Consider the following 12,327-nt stretch of genomic DNA (forward strand, 5'->3'; position numbering starts at 1 on the left):
TATATAGATATCTAGGTGGATATATAGATATCTAGGTGGATGTATAGATGTCTAGGTGGATATATAGATATCTAGGTGGATATATAGATATCTAGGTGGATATATAGATATCTAGGTGGATATATAGATGTCTAGGTGGATATATAGATATCTAGGTGGGTATATAGATGTCTAGGTGGATATATAGATATCTAGGTGGATATATAGATATCTAGGTGGATATATAGATATCTAGGTGGATGTATAGATATCTAGGTGGATATATAGATGTCTAGGTGGATATATAGATATCTAGGTGGATATATAGATATCTAGGTGGATATATAGATATCTAGGTGGATATATAGATGTCTAGGTGGATATATATATATCTAGGTGGATATATAGATATCTAGGTGGATGTATAGATATCTAGGTGGATGTATAGATATCTAGGTGGATATATAGATGTCTAGGTGGATATATAGATGTCTAGGTGGATATATAGATATCTAGGTGGATATATAGATGTCTAGGTGGATATATAGATATCTAGGTGGATATATAGATATCTAGGTGGATATATAGATATCTAGGTGGATATATAGATATATAGGAGGATATATAGATGTCTAGGTGAATATATAGATATCTAGGTGGATGTATAGATATCTAGGTGGATATATAGATATCTAGGTGGATATATAGATATCTAGGTGGATATATAGATATCTAGGTGAATATATAGATATCTAGGTGGATATATAGATATCTAGGTGGATATATAGATATCTAGGTGGATATATAGATATATAGGAGGATATATAGATGTCTAGGTGAATATATAGATATCTAGGTGGATATATAGATATCTAGGTGGATATATAGATATCTAGGTGGATATATATATGTCTAGGTGGATATATAGATATCTAGGTGGATATATAGATGTCTAGGTGGATATATAGATATCTAGGTGGATATACAGATATCTAGGTGGATATATAGATGTCTAGGTGGATATATAGATGTCTAGGTGGATATATAGATATCTAGGTGGATATATAGATGTCTAGGTGGATATATAGATTTCTAGGTGGATATATAGATGTCTAGGTGGATATATAGATGTCTAGGTGGATATATAGATGTCTAGGTTGATATATAGATGTCTAGGTGGATATATAGTTATCTAGGTGGATATATAGATGTCCAGGTGGATATATAGATGTCTAGGTGGATATATAGATGTCTAGGTGGATATATAGATGTCTAGGTGGATATATAGATGTCTAGGTGGATATATAGATGTCTAGGTGGATATATAGATGTCTAGGTGTATATATAGATATCTAGGTGGATATATAGATGTCTAGGTGGATATATAGATATCTAGGTGGATATATAGATGTCTAGGTGGATATATAGATGTCTAGGTGGATATATAGATATCTAGGTGGATATATAGATGTCTAGGTGGATATATAGATATCTAGGTGGATATATAGATATCTAGGTGGATGTATAGATATCTAGGTGGATATATAGATATCTAGGTGGATATATAGATATCTAGGTGGATATATAGATATCTAGGTGGATATATAGATGTCTAGGTGGATATATAGATATCTAGGTGGATATATAGATATCTAGGTGGAAATATAGATGTCTAGGTGGATATATAGATATCTAGGTGGATATATAGATATCTAGGTGGATATATAGATATGTAGGTGGATATATAGATGTCTAGGTGGATATATAGATGTCTAGGTGGATATGTAGATATCTAGGTGGATGTATAGATATCTAGGTGGATGTATAGATATCTAGGTGGATATATAGATATCTAGGTGGATATATAGATGTCTAGGTGGATATATAGATATCTAGGTGGATTTATAGATATCTAGGTGGATATATAGATGTCTATGTGGATATATAGATGTCTAGGTGGATATATAGATGTCTAGGTGGATATATAGATGTCTAGGTGGATATATAGATGTCTAGGTGGATATATAGATATCTAGGTGGATATATAGATATCTAGGTGGATATATAGATATCTAGGTGGATATATAGATATCTAGGTGGATATATAGATATCTAGGTGGATATATAGATGTCTAGGTGGATATATAGATGTCTAGGTGGATGTATAGATATCTAGGTGGATGTATAGATATCTAGGTGGATGTATAGATATCTAGGTGGATATATAGATATCTAGGTGGATATATAGATGTCTAGGTGGATATATAGATGTCTAGGTGGATATATAGGTATCTAGGTGGATATATAGATATCTAGGTGGATATATAGATGTCTAGGTGGATATATAGATGTCTAGGTGGATATATAGATGTCTAGGTGGATATATAGATGTCTAGGTGGATATATAGATGTCTAGGTGGATATATAGATATCTAGGTGGATATATAGATATCTAGGTGGATATATAGATATCTAGGTGGATATATAGATATCTAGGTGGAAATATAGATATCTAGGTGGATATATAGATATCTAGGTGGATAAATAGATATCTAGGTGGATATTTAGATGTCTAGGTGAATATATAGATATCTAGGTGGATATATAGATGTCTAGGTGGATATATAGATGTCTAGGTGGATATATAGATGTCTAGGTGGATATATAGATATCTAGGTGGATATATAGATATCTAGGTGGATATATAGATGTCTAGGTGGATATATAGATATCTAGGTGGATATATAGATATCTAGGTGCATATATAGATATCTAGGTGGATGTATAGATATCTAGGTGGATATATAGATATCTAGGTCGATATATAGATATCTAGGTGGATATATAGATATCTAATTGGATGTATAGATATCTAGGTGTATATATAGATATCTAGGTGGATATATAGCGTTTTGCAAAGAAACACAGTTTCATACACATCTAAAATCTAGAACAGTTATATAGAATGTACCCATAAGCAATCATTTCTGAATAAAAAGCATTTTAGAATATACATTCTTAAACAATATTGTCAGCTCACCTCTTAGTTTTGGTGTCATGTCCCCCAGAGATGCTCATTTTAGAGGCAGGACCCCCCTCCTCTCTCTCCCCAGAGAGACTCATTTTAGAGGCAGGGCCCCCCTCCTCTCTCTCACTAGAGAGACTAATTTTAGAGGCAGGGCCCCCCTCCTCTCTCTCCCCAGAGAGACTCATTTTGGAGCACTGAGCCCTAAACAGAGATCCAGCATGTTGGTTGTGATTAACATAGTAACAACTAAACAGAGATCCAACATGTTGGTTGTGTTTAACACAGTGACAACTAAACAGAGATCCAGCATGTTGGTTGTGGTCAACACAGTGACAACTAAACAGAGATCCAGCATGTTGGTTGTGGTTAACACAGTGACAACTAATAATTGTATTCATTATCTCTTAGAAATAAAACAGTTTACTAAAAGACACATCCAAACAGTCAGGTGATTTAATGTAATTACTTTTTCTAGCCCAATGACCACTCAAAACCCTCCCACAAGGCCTGAACACTAACTAATAGCCCCTGATAGGCCTACATCTTATTTTGGGGCGGCAGGTAGTCTAGTGGTTAGAGCATTGGAGCGGCAGGTAGCCTAGTGGTTAGAGCGTTGGGGCGGCAGGTAGCCTAGTGGTTAGAGCGTTGGGGCGGCAGGTAGCCTAGTGGTTAGAGCGTTGGGGTGGCAGGTAGCCTAGTGGTTAGAGCGTTGGGGCGGCAGGTAGCCTAGTGGTTAGAGCGTTGGGGCGGCAGGTAGCCTAGTGGTTAGAGCGTTGGGGTGGCAGGTAGCCTAGTGGTTAGAGCGTTAGGTAGCCTAGTGGTTAGAGCGTTAGGTAGCCTAGTGGTTAGAGCGTTAGGTAGCCTAGTGGTTAGAGCGTTGGGCGGTAGGTAGCCTAGTGGTTAGAGCGTTGGGGCGGCAGGTAGCCTAGTGGTTAGAGCGTTAGGAAGCCTAGTGGTTAGAGCGATAGGTAGCGGTTAGAGCGTTAGGTAGCCTAGTGGTTAGAGCGTTAGGTAGCCTAGTGGTTAGAGCGTTAGGTAGCCTAGTGGTTAGAGCGTTAGGTAGCCTAGTGGTTAGAGCGTTAGGTAGCCCAGTGGTTAGAGTGTAGGGGCGGCAGGTAGCCTAGTGTTTAGAGCGTTGGGGTGGCAGGTAGCCTAGTGGTTAGAGCGTTGGGGTGGCAGGTAGCCTAGTGGTTAGAGCGTTGGGGTGGCAGGTAGCCTAGTGGTTAGAGCGTTGGGGCAGTAACCGTTAGGTTGCAGGGTTGAATCCCAGAGCTGACAAGGTAAAGATCTGTCGTTCTGCCCCTGAACAAGGCAGTTAACCCACTGTGTTCCCCGGTAGGCCATCATTGTAAATAAGAATTTGTTATCAACTGACTTGCCAAGTTAAATAAAGGTTTAAAAAAAAGAATGTGTTAACCTTCAGTATGTCACGTCCTGGCCAGTATAAGGGTTAATTGTTATTGTAGTTTGGTCAGGACGTGGCAGAGGGTATTTGTTTTATGTGGTTCAGGGTGGTGTGTTAGTTAGGAGGGTGTTTGATTTATTATTTCCGGGTTTTGAGTTATGGTCTATGTTTATGTATTTCTATGTGTAGTCTAGTGGGTGTGTTTCTATGTTGAGTTAATTGGGGTGGACTTCCAATTGAAGGCAGCTGTTTGGTGTTGCCTTTGATTAGTTGGGTGTGTTTGTCTTGTATTTGTGGGAGATTGTTTTTGCATTGCGTGTTTTTGTGAGCCTGCAAACCTGTCATTGGTCGTGCTTATTGTTTTCTTGTTTTTATCTATATTAGTTGGGTGTGTTTGTCTTGTATTTGTGGGAGATTGTTTTTGCATTGCGTGTTTTTGTGAGCCTGCAAACCTGTCATTGGTCGAGCTTATTGTTTTCTTGTTTTTCGTGTTCAACGTTCTTTAATAAATTAAGAAAATGAACACCAACTCTGCTGCATATTGGTCCACCTTTTCAGACGACGATTTCGCTATATCGTCCTCCGACGAAGAAAGCCGTGACAGAATCTCCCACCAACAATGGACCAAGCAGCAGAGAAAGGACCGCGAGAGATGGGCTCGCGAGGTGAAGGAGTTCTGGACCTGGGAGGAGATCAAGTCGGGGAAAGGACCCTGGTGGAAGGATTCCCAGGTCGAGGAGGTAAAGCCAGCCGGTGGACGGAGTCGCAGGCGGCGGTCAAGGAGGCCCAGAAGACACCCCCAAGAAACATTTTTGCGGGGGCTAATGGGGTGGTCCGGAAGGGCAGAGGAAGAGCCCAGACCACTGCTCTCGTGGGGGATGACGGCGGAGGAGGAGACGAAGATGAGACAGTTGATTGAGGACCTGCAGAGGGAAAAGCTGGAGGAGGAGCCATGGTATGCGGAGTTGCGCGCTGTGTCGCCAGTGCACCCGCACAGCCCGGTTCGTCCGGTGGACATGCCCAGCACATGCCGTGCTAGGATGGGCATCCAGCCAGGACGAGTGGCTAAACCGGCTCCACGCTTCAGGTCACCAGTAGGTGTTCACAGTCCTGTCTGGCCCGTTCCTGCTCCCCGCACCAGGTTAGTGGTGCGTGTCCCCAGTCCGGCCCGGCCCGTTCCTACTCCCCGCACCAAGCCAGTGGTGCGTGAGCCCAGTCCGACTCGTCCTGTTCCCGCTCCCCGCACTAGCCTGGAGGTGCGTGTTCCCAATCTGGTACGCCCAGTACCAGCACCACGCACCAGGCTTCAAGTGCGTAAACCCAGCCTCGCCAGTCAACAGTCACCAGAGCTGCCCGTCAGTCAACAGTCACCAGAGCTGCCCGTCAGTCAACAGTCACCAGAGCTGCCCGCCAGTCAACAGTCACCAGAGCTGCCCGCCAGTCAACAGTCACCAGAGCTGCCCGCCAGTCAACAGTCGCCAGAGCTGCCCCCCAGTCAACAGTCGCCAGAGCTGCCCGCCAGTCAACAGTCGCCAGAGCTGCCCGCCAGTCAACAGTCGCCAGAGCCGCCCGCCAGTCAACAGTCGCCAGAGCCGCCCGCCAGTCAACAGTCGTCAGAGCCGCCCGCCAGTCAACAGTCACCAGAGCTGCCCGTCAGTCAACAGTCACCAGAGCTGCCCGCCAGTCAACAGTCACCAGAGCTGCCCGTCAGTCAACAGTCACCAGAGCTGCCCGCCAGTCAACAGTCACCAGAGCTGCCCGCCAGTCAACAGTCGCCAGAGCTGCCCGCCAGTCAACAGTCGCCAGAGCTGCCCGCCAGTCAACAGTCGCCAGAGCTGCCCGCCAGTCAACAGTCGCCAGAGCTGCCCGCCAGTCAACAGTCGCCAGAGCCACCCGCCAGTGAGGAATCGCCAGAGCCGCCCGTCAGTGAAGAGTCGCCAGAGCCATCCACTAGTCAGGAGCTGCCAGAGTGGCCAGACTGCCCCGAGCTGCCGGAGTGGCCAGACTGCCCCGAGCTGCCGGAGTGGCCAGACTGCCCCGAGCTGCCGGAGTGGCCAGACTGCCCCGAACTGCCGGAGTGGCCAGACTGCCCCGAGCTGCCGGAGTGGCCAGACTGCCCCGAGCTGCCGGAGTGGCCAGACTGCCCCGAACTGCCAGAGTGGCCAGACTGCCCTGAGCCGCCAGAGTGGCCAGACTGCCCAGACTGTCCCGAGCTGCCAGACTGCCCAGACTGTCCCGAGCTGCCAGACTGCCCAGACTGTCCCGAGCTGCCAGACTGCCCAGACTGTCCCGAGCTGCCAGACTGCCCAGACTGTCCCGAGCTGCCAGACTGCCCAGACTGCCCCGAGCTGCCAGACTGGCCAGACTGCCCCGAACTGCCAGAGTGGCCCGTCTGCCTGGAACGGCCAGAACCGGAGCCACCTCCTGATATAGGTGGGTTGGGGAGGGGGGGGTGTAGCACAGTGCCGTCGTTGACGGCAGCCACCCTCCCTTCCCTCCCTTTTAGTAGAGGGGAAATTTGTTTTGTTGTTTGGGGTTGTGGTTTTTTGTTTTTTTTTGTTTTTTAAGGTGCTTCCGGGGTTAGCACCTTTAAGGGGGGGCGGGTACTGTCACGTCCTGGCCAGTATAAGGGTTAATTGTTATTGTAGTTTGGTCAGGACGTGGCAGAGTGTATTTGTTTTCTGTGGTTCAGGGTGATGTGTTAGTTAGGAGGGTGTTTGATTTATTATTTCTGGGTTTTGAGTTATGGTCTATGTTTATGTATTTCTATGTGTAGTCTAGTGAGTGTGTTTCTATGTTGAGTTAATTGGGGTGGACTTCCAATTGAAGGCAGCTGTTTGGTGTTGCCTTTGATTAGTTGGGTGTGTTTGTCTTGTATTTGTGGGAGATTGTTTTTGCATTGCGTGTTTTTGTGAGCCTGCAAACCTGTCATTGGTCGAGCTTATTGTTTTCTTGTTTTTCATGTTCAACGTTCTTTAATAAATTAAGAAAATGAACACCAACTCTGCTGCATATTGGTCCACCTTTTCAGACGACGATTTCGCTATATCGTCCTCCGACGAAGAAAGCCGTGACACAGTAGCTGTAGTATAATACTATGGTAATGAACTGAACAGGTCTATCTAATATTAATACTATGGTAATGAACTGAACAGGTCGATGAATCTAATATTAATAATATGGTAATGAACTGAACAGGTCTATGAATCTAATATTAATACTATGGTAATGAACTGAACAGGTCTATGAATCTAATATTAATACTATGGTAATGAACTGAACAGGTCTATGAATCTAATATTAATACTATGGTAATGAACTGAACAGGTCGATGAATCTAATATTAATACTATGGTAATGAACTGAACAGGTCTATGAATCTAATATTAATAATATGGTAATGAACTGAACAGGTCTATGAAGCTAATATTAATACTATGGTAATGATCTGAACAGGTCTATGAATCTAATATTAATACTATGGTAATGAACTGAACAGGTCGATGAATCTAATATTAATACTATGGTAATGAACTGAACAGGTCTATCTAATATTAATACTATGGTAATGAACTGAACAGGTCTATGAATCTAATATTAATACTATGGTAATGAACTGAACAGGTCTTTGAAGCTAATATTAATACTATGGTAATGAACTGAACAGGTCGATGAATCTAATATTAATACTATGGTAATGAACTGAACAGGTCTATCTAATATTAATACTATGGTAATGAACTGAACAGGTCTATGAATCTAATATTAATACTATGTTAATGAACTGAACAGGTCTATGCTGCTAATATTAATACTATGGTAATGAACTGAACAGGTCTATGAAGCTAATATTAATACTATGGTAATGAACTGAACAGGTCTATGAATCTAATATTAATACTATGGTAATGAACTGAACAGGTTTATGATGTGAATATTAATACTATGGTTATAAACTGAACAGGTCTATGAAGCTAATATTAATACTATGTTAATGAACTGAACAGGTCTATCTAATATTAATACTATGGTAATGAACTGAACAGGTCTATCTAATATTAATACTATGGTAATGAACTGAACAGGTCTATGAATCTAATATTAATACTATGGTAATGAACTGAACAGGTCTATGACGTGAATATTAATACTATGGTTATAAACTGAACAGGTCTAGCTAATATTAATACTATGGTAATGAACTGAACAGGTCTATGAATCTAATATTAATACTATAGTAATGAACTGAACAGGTCTATGAAGCTAATATTTATACTATGGTAATTAATTTATTTATGTATTTATTTCACCTTTATTTAACCAGGTAGGCAAGTTGAGAACAAGTTCTCATTTACAATTGCGACCTGGCCAAGATAAAGCAAAGCAGTTCAACAACATACAACAACACAGAGTTACACATGGAGTAAAACAAACATACAGTCAATAATACAGTAGAAAAATAAGTCTATATACATTGTGAGAAAATGAGGTGAGATAAGGGAGGTAAAGGCAAAAAAGGCCATGGTGGCAAAGTAAATACAATATAGCAAGTAAAACACTGGAATGGTAGATTTGTAGTAGAAGAAAGTGCAAAGTAGAAATAGAAATAATGGGGTGCAAAGGAACAAAATAAATAAAATAAATAAATACAGTAGGGGAAGAGGTAGTTGTTTGGGCTAAATTATAGATGGGCTATGTACAGGTGCAGTGATCTGTGAGCTGCTCTGACAGCTGGTGCTTAAAGCTAGTGAGGGAGATAAGTGTTTCCAGTTTCAGAGATTTTTGTAGTTCGTTCCAGTCATTGGCAGCAGAGAACTGGAAGGAGAGACGGCCAAAGGAGGAATTGGCTTTGGGGGTGACCAGAGAGATATACCTGCTGGAGCGCGTGCTACAGGTGGTTGCTGCTATGATGACCAGTGTGCGGAGATAAGGGGGGACTTTACCTAGCAGAGTCTTGTAGATGACCTGGAGCCAGTGGGTTTGGCGACGATTATGAAGCGAAGGCCAGCCAACGAGAGCGTACAGGTTGCAGTGGTGGGTAGTATATGGGGCTTTGGTGACAAAACGGATGGCACTGCGATAGGCTGCATCCAGTTTGTTGAGTAGGGTATTGGAGGCTATTTTGTAAATGACATCGCCGAAGTTGAGGATCGGTAGGATGGTCAGTTTTACGAGGGTATGTTTGGCAGCATGAGTGAAGGATGCTTTGTTGCAAAATAGGAAGCCAATTCTAGATTTAACTTTGGATTGGAGATGTTTGATGTGAGTCTGGAAGGAGAGTTTACAGTCTAACCAGACACCTAGGTATTTGTAGTTGTCCACATATTCTAAGTCAGAACCATCCAGAGTAGTGATGCTGGACAGGCGGGCAGGTGCAGGCAGCGATCAGTTGAAGAGTATGCATTTAGTTTTACTTGTATTTAGGAGCAGTTGGAGGCCACGGAAGGAGAGTTGTATGGCATTGAAGCTCGTCTGGAGGGTTGTTAACACAGTGTCCAAAGAAGGGCCAGAAGTATACAGAATGGTGTCGTCTGCGTAGAGGTGGATCAGAGACTCACCAGCAGCAAGAGCGACATCATTGATGTATACAGAGAAAAGAGTTGGCCCAAGAATTGAACCCTGTGGCACCCCCATAGAGACTGCCAGAGGTCCGGACAACAGGCACTCCGATTTGACACACTGAACTCTATCTGAGAAGTAGTTGGTGAACCAGGCGATGCAATCATTTGAGAAACCAAGGCTATTGAGTCTGCCGATGAAGATGTGGTGAAGCTTTGGCCAGGTCAATGAATACGGCAGCACAGTATTGTTTCTTATCGATGGCGGTTACGAATCGTTTAGGACCTTGAGCGTGGCTGAGGTGCACCCATGACCAGCTCTGAAACCAGATTGCATAGCGGAGAAGGTGCGGTGGGATTCAAAATGGTCGGTAATCTGTTTGTTAACTTGGCTTTCGAAGACCTTAGAAAGGCAGGGTAGGATGGCTATAGGTCTGTAGCAATTTGGGTCAAGACTGTCCCCTCCTTTGAAGAGGGGGATGACAGCAGCTGCTTTCCAATCTATGGGAATCTCAGACGACACGAAAGAGAGGTTGAACAGGCTAGTAATAGGGGTTGCAATAATTTCGGCAGATAATTTTAGAAAGAGAGGGTCCAGATTATCTAGCCCGGCTGATTTGTAGGGGTCCAGATTTTGCAGCACTTTCAGAACATCAACTGAATGGATTTGGGAGAAGGAGAAATGGGGAAGGCTTGGGTGAGTAGCTGTGGGGGGTGCAGTGCTTTTGACTGCGGTAGGGGTAGCCAGGTGGAAAGCATGGCCAGCCGTAGAAAAAGGCTTATTGAAATTCTTAATTATAGTGGGTTTATCGGTGGTGACAGAGTTTCCTATCCTCAGTGCAGTGGGCAGTTGGGAGGAGGTGTTCTTATTCTCCATGGACTTTACAATGTCCCAGAACGTTTTTGAGTTTGTGTTGCAGGAAGGAAATTTCTGTTTGAAAAAGCTAGCCTTGGCTTTTCTAACTGCCTGTGTATATTGGTTTCTAACTTCCCTGAAAAGTTGCATATCACGGGGGCTGTACGATGCTAATGCAGAACGCCACAGGATGTTTTTGTGTTGGTTAAGGGAAGTCAGATCTGGGGAGAACCAAGGGCTATATCTGTAATGAACTGAACAGGTCTATGAATCTAATATTAATACTATGGTAATGAACTGAACAGGTCTATGAATCTAATATTAATACTATGGTTATAAACTGAACAGGTCGATGAATCCAATATTAATACTATGGTAATGAACTGAACAGGTCGATGCTTGTCAACAACAGCCAGTGTTTTATTACCTGTAACCTGATCTGACTGTTACCTTCAATCTAATGCATTTTAACATCTGATCAGCCATTGAGACAGAACTGTTACCTTCAATCTAATGCATTCTAACATCTGATCAGCCATTGAGATAGAACTGTTACCTTCAATCTAATGCATTCTAACATCTGATCAGCCATTGAGATAGAACTGTTACCTTCAATCTAATGCATTCTAACATCTGATCAGCCATTGAGATAGAACTGTCACCATGGTCACACTTGATAACTTCCAATTGAATTAACTCAACATGGACATTAATAGTTGCATAATAACACAAGGCTACAACAACAATAAACTTAAGTTATAGGCTATTTATTAAATCTATTTGCCAGCTCCAGGTAGGCTACACAAGTGACACAAAATTATTTGCAATGACTCCAGTCATTTCAATATATTTATAGTATAAATGGTAGGCTACAGTAGCCTAGATAGGCATAAAGATTAATAGGCTACATTAGCCTAGATAGGCATAAAGATTAATAGGCTACATTAGCCTAGATAGGCATAAAGATTAATAGGCTACATTAGCCTAGATAGGCGTAAAGATTAATAGGCTACAGTAGCCTAGATAGGCATAAAGATTAATAGGCTACAGTAGCCTAGATAGGCATAAAGATTAATAGGCTACAGTAGCCTAGATAGGCATAAAGATTAATAGGCTACAGTAGCCTAGATAGGCATAAAGATTAATAGGCTACTTGATGTTCAACAGATGTTTCATTCTCCACATTTAATGTCAGTTTTATTGTGGAGTTTTTCTCATAACAGAAGCACTTGATGGAGTTCCAGAACTTTCATTTCACATTTCCACTCCAGAGACCCAAGAACTGAGCATGCGTAGAAACCTTAGTTGATAGGTAATCGACTAGCTGGGCTGTTCCCCGGACTCCGTGTGTAGGGACTTGTACAATGCTTGAACAAGGCTCTTGAACTTGACATTTGTGTCTGTCTGTATTCTTGGTATCTTTCACTAGATGGCAGTAAACACCTGCTGTAACTAGACTTTACAACAACAGTGACCACGTTAACATGCACACCAATATCCC

Source organism: Salmo trutta, unplaced genomic scaffold (assembly GCF_901001165.1).
Source record: "Salmo trutta unplaced genomic scaffold, fSalTru1.1, whole genome shotgun sequence".
In the NCBI taxonomy this organism is placed as follows: Eukaryota; Metazoa; Chordata; class Actinopteri; order Salmoniformes; family Salmonidae; genus Salmo; species Salmo trutta.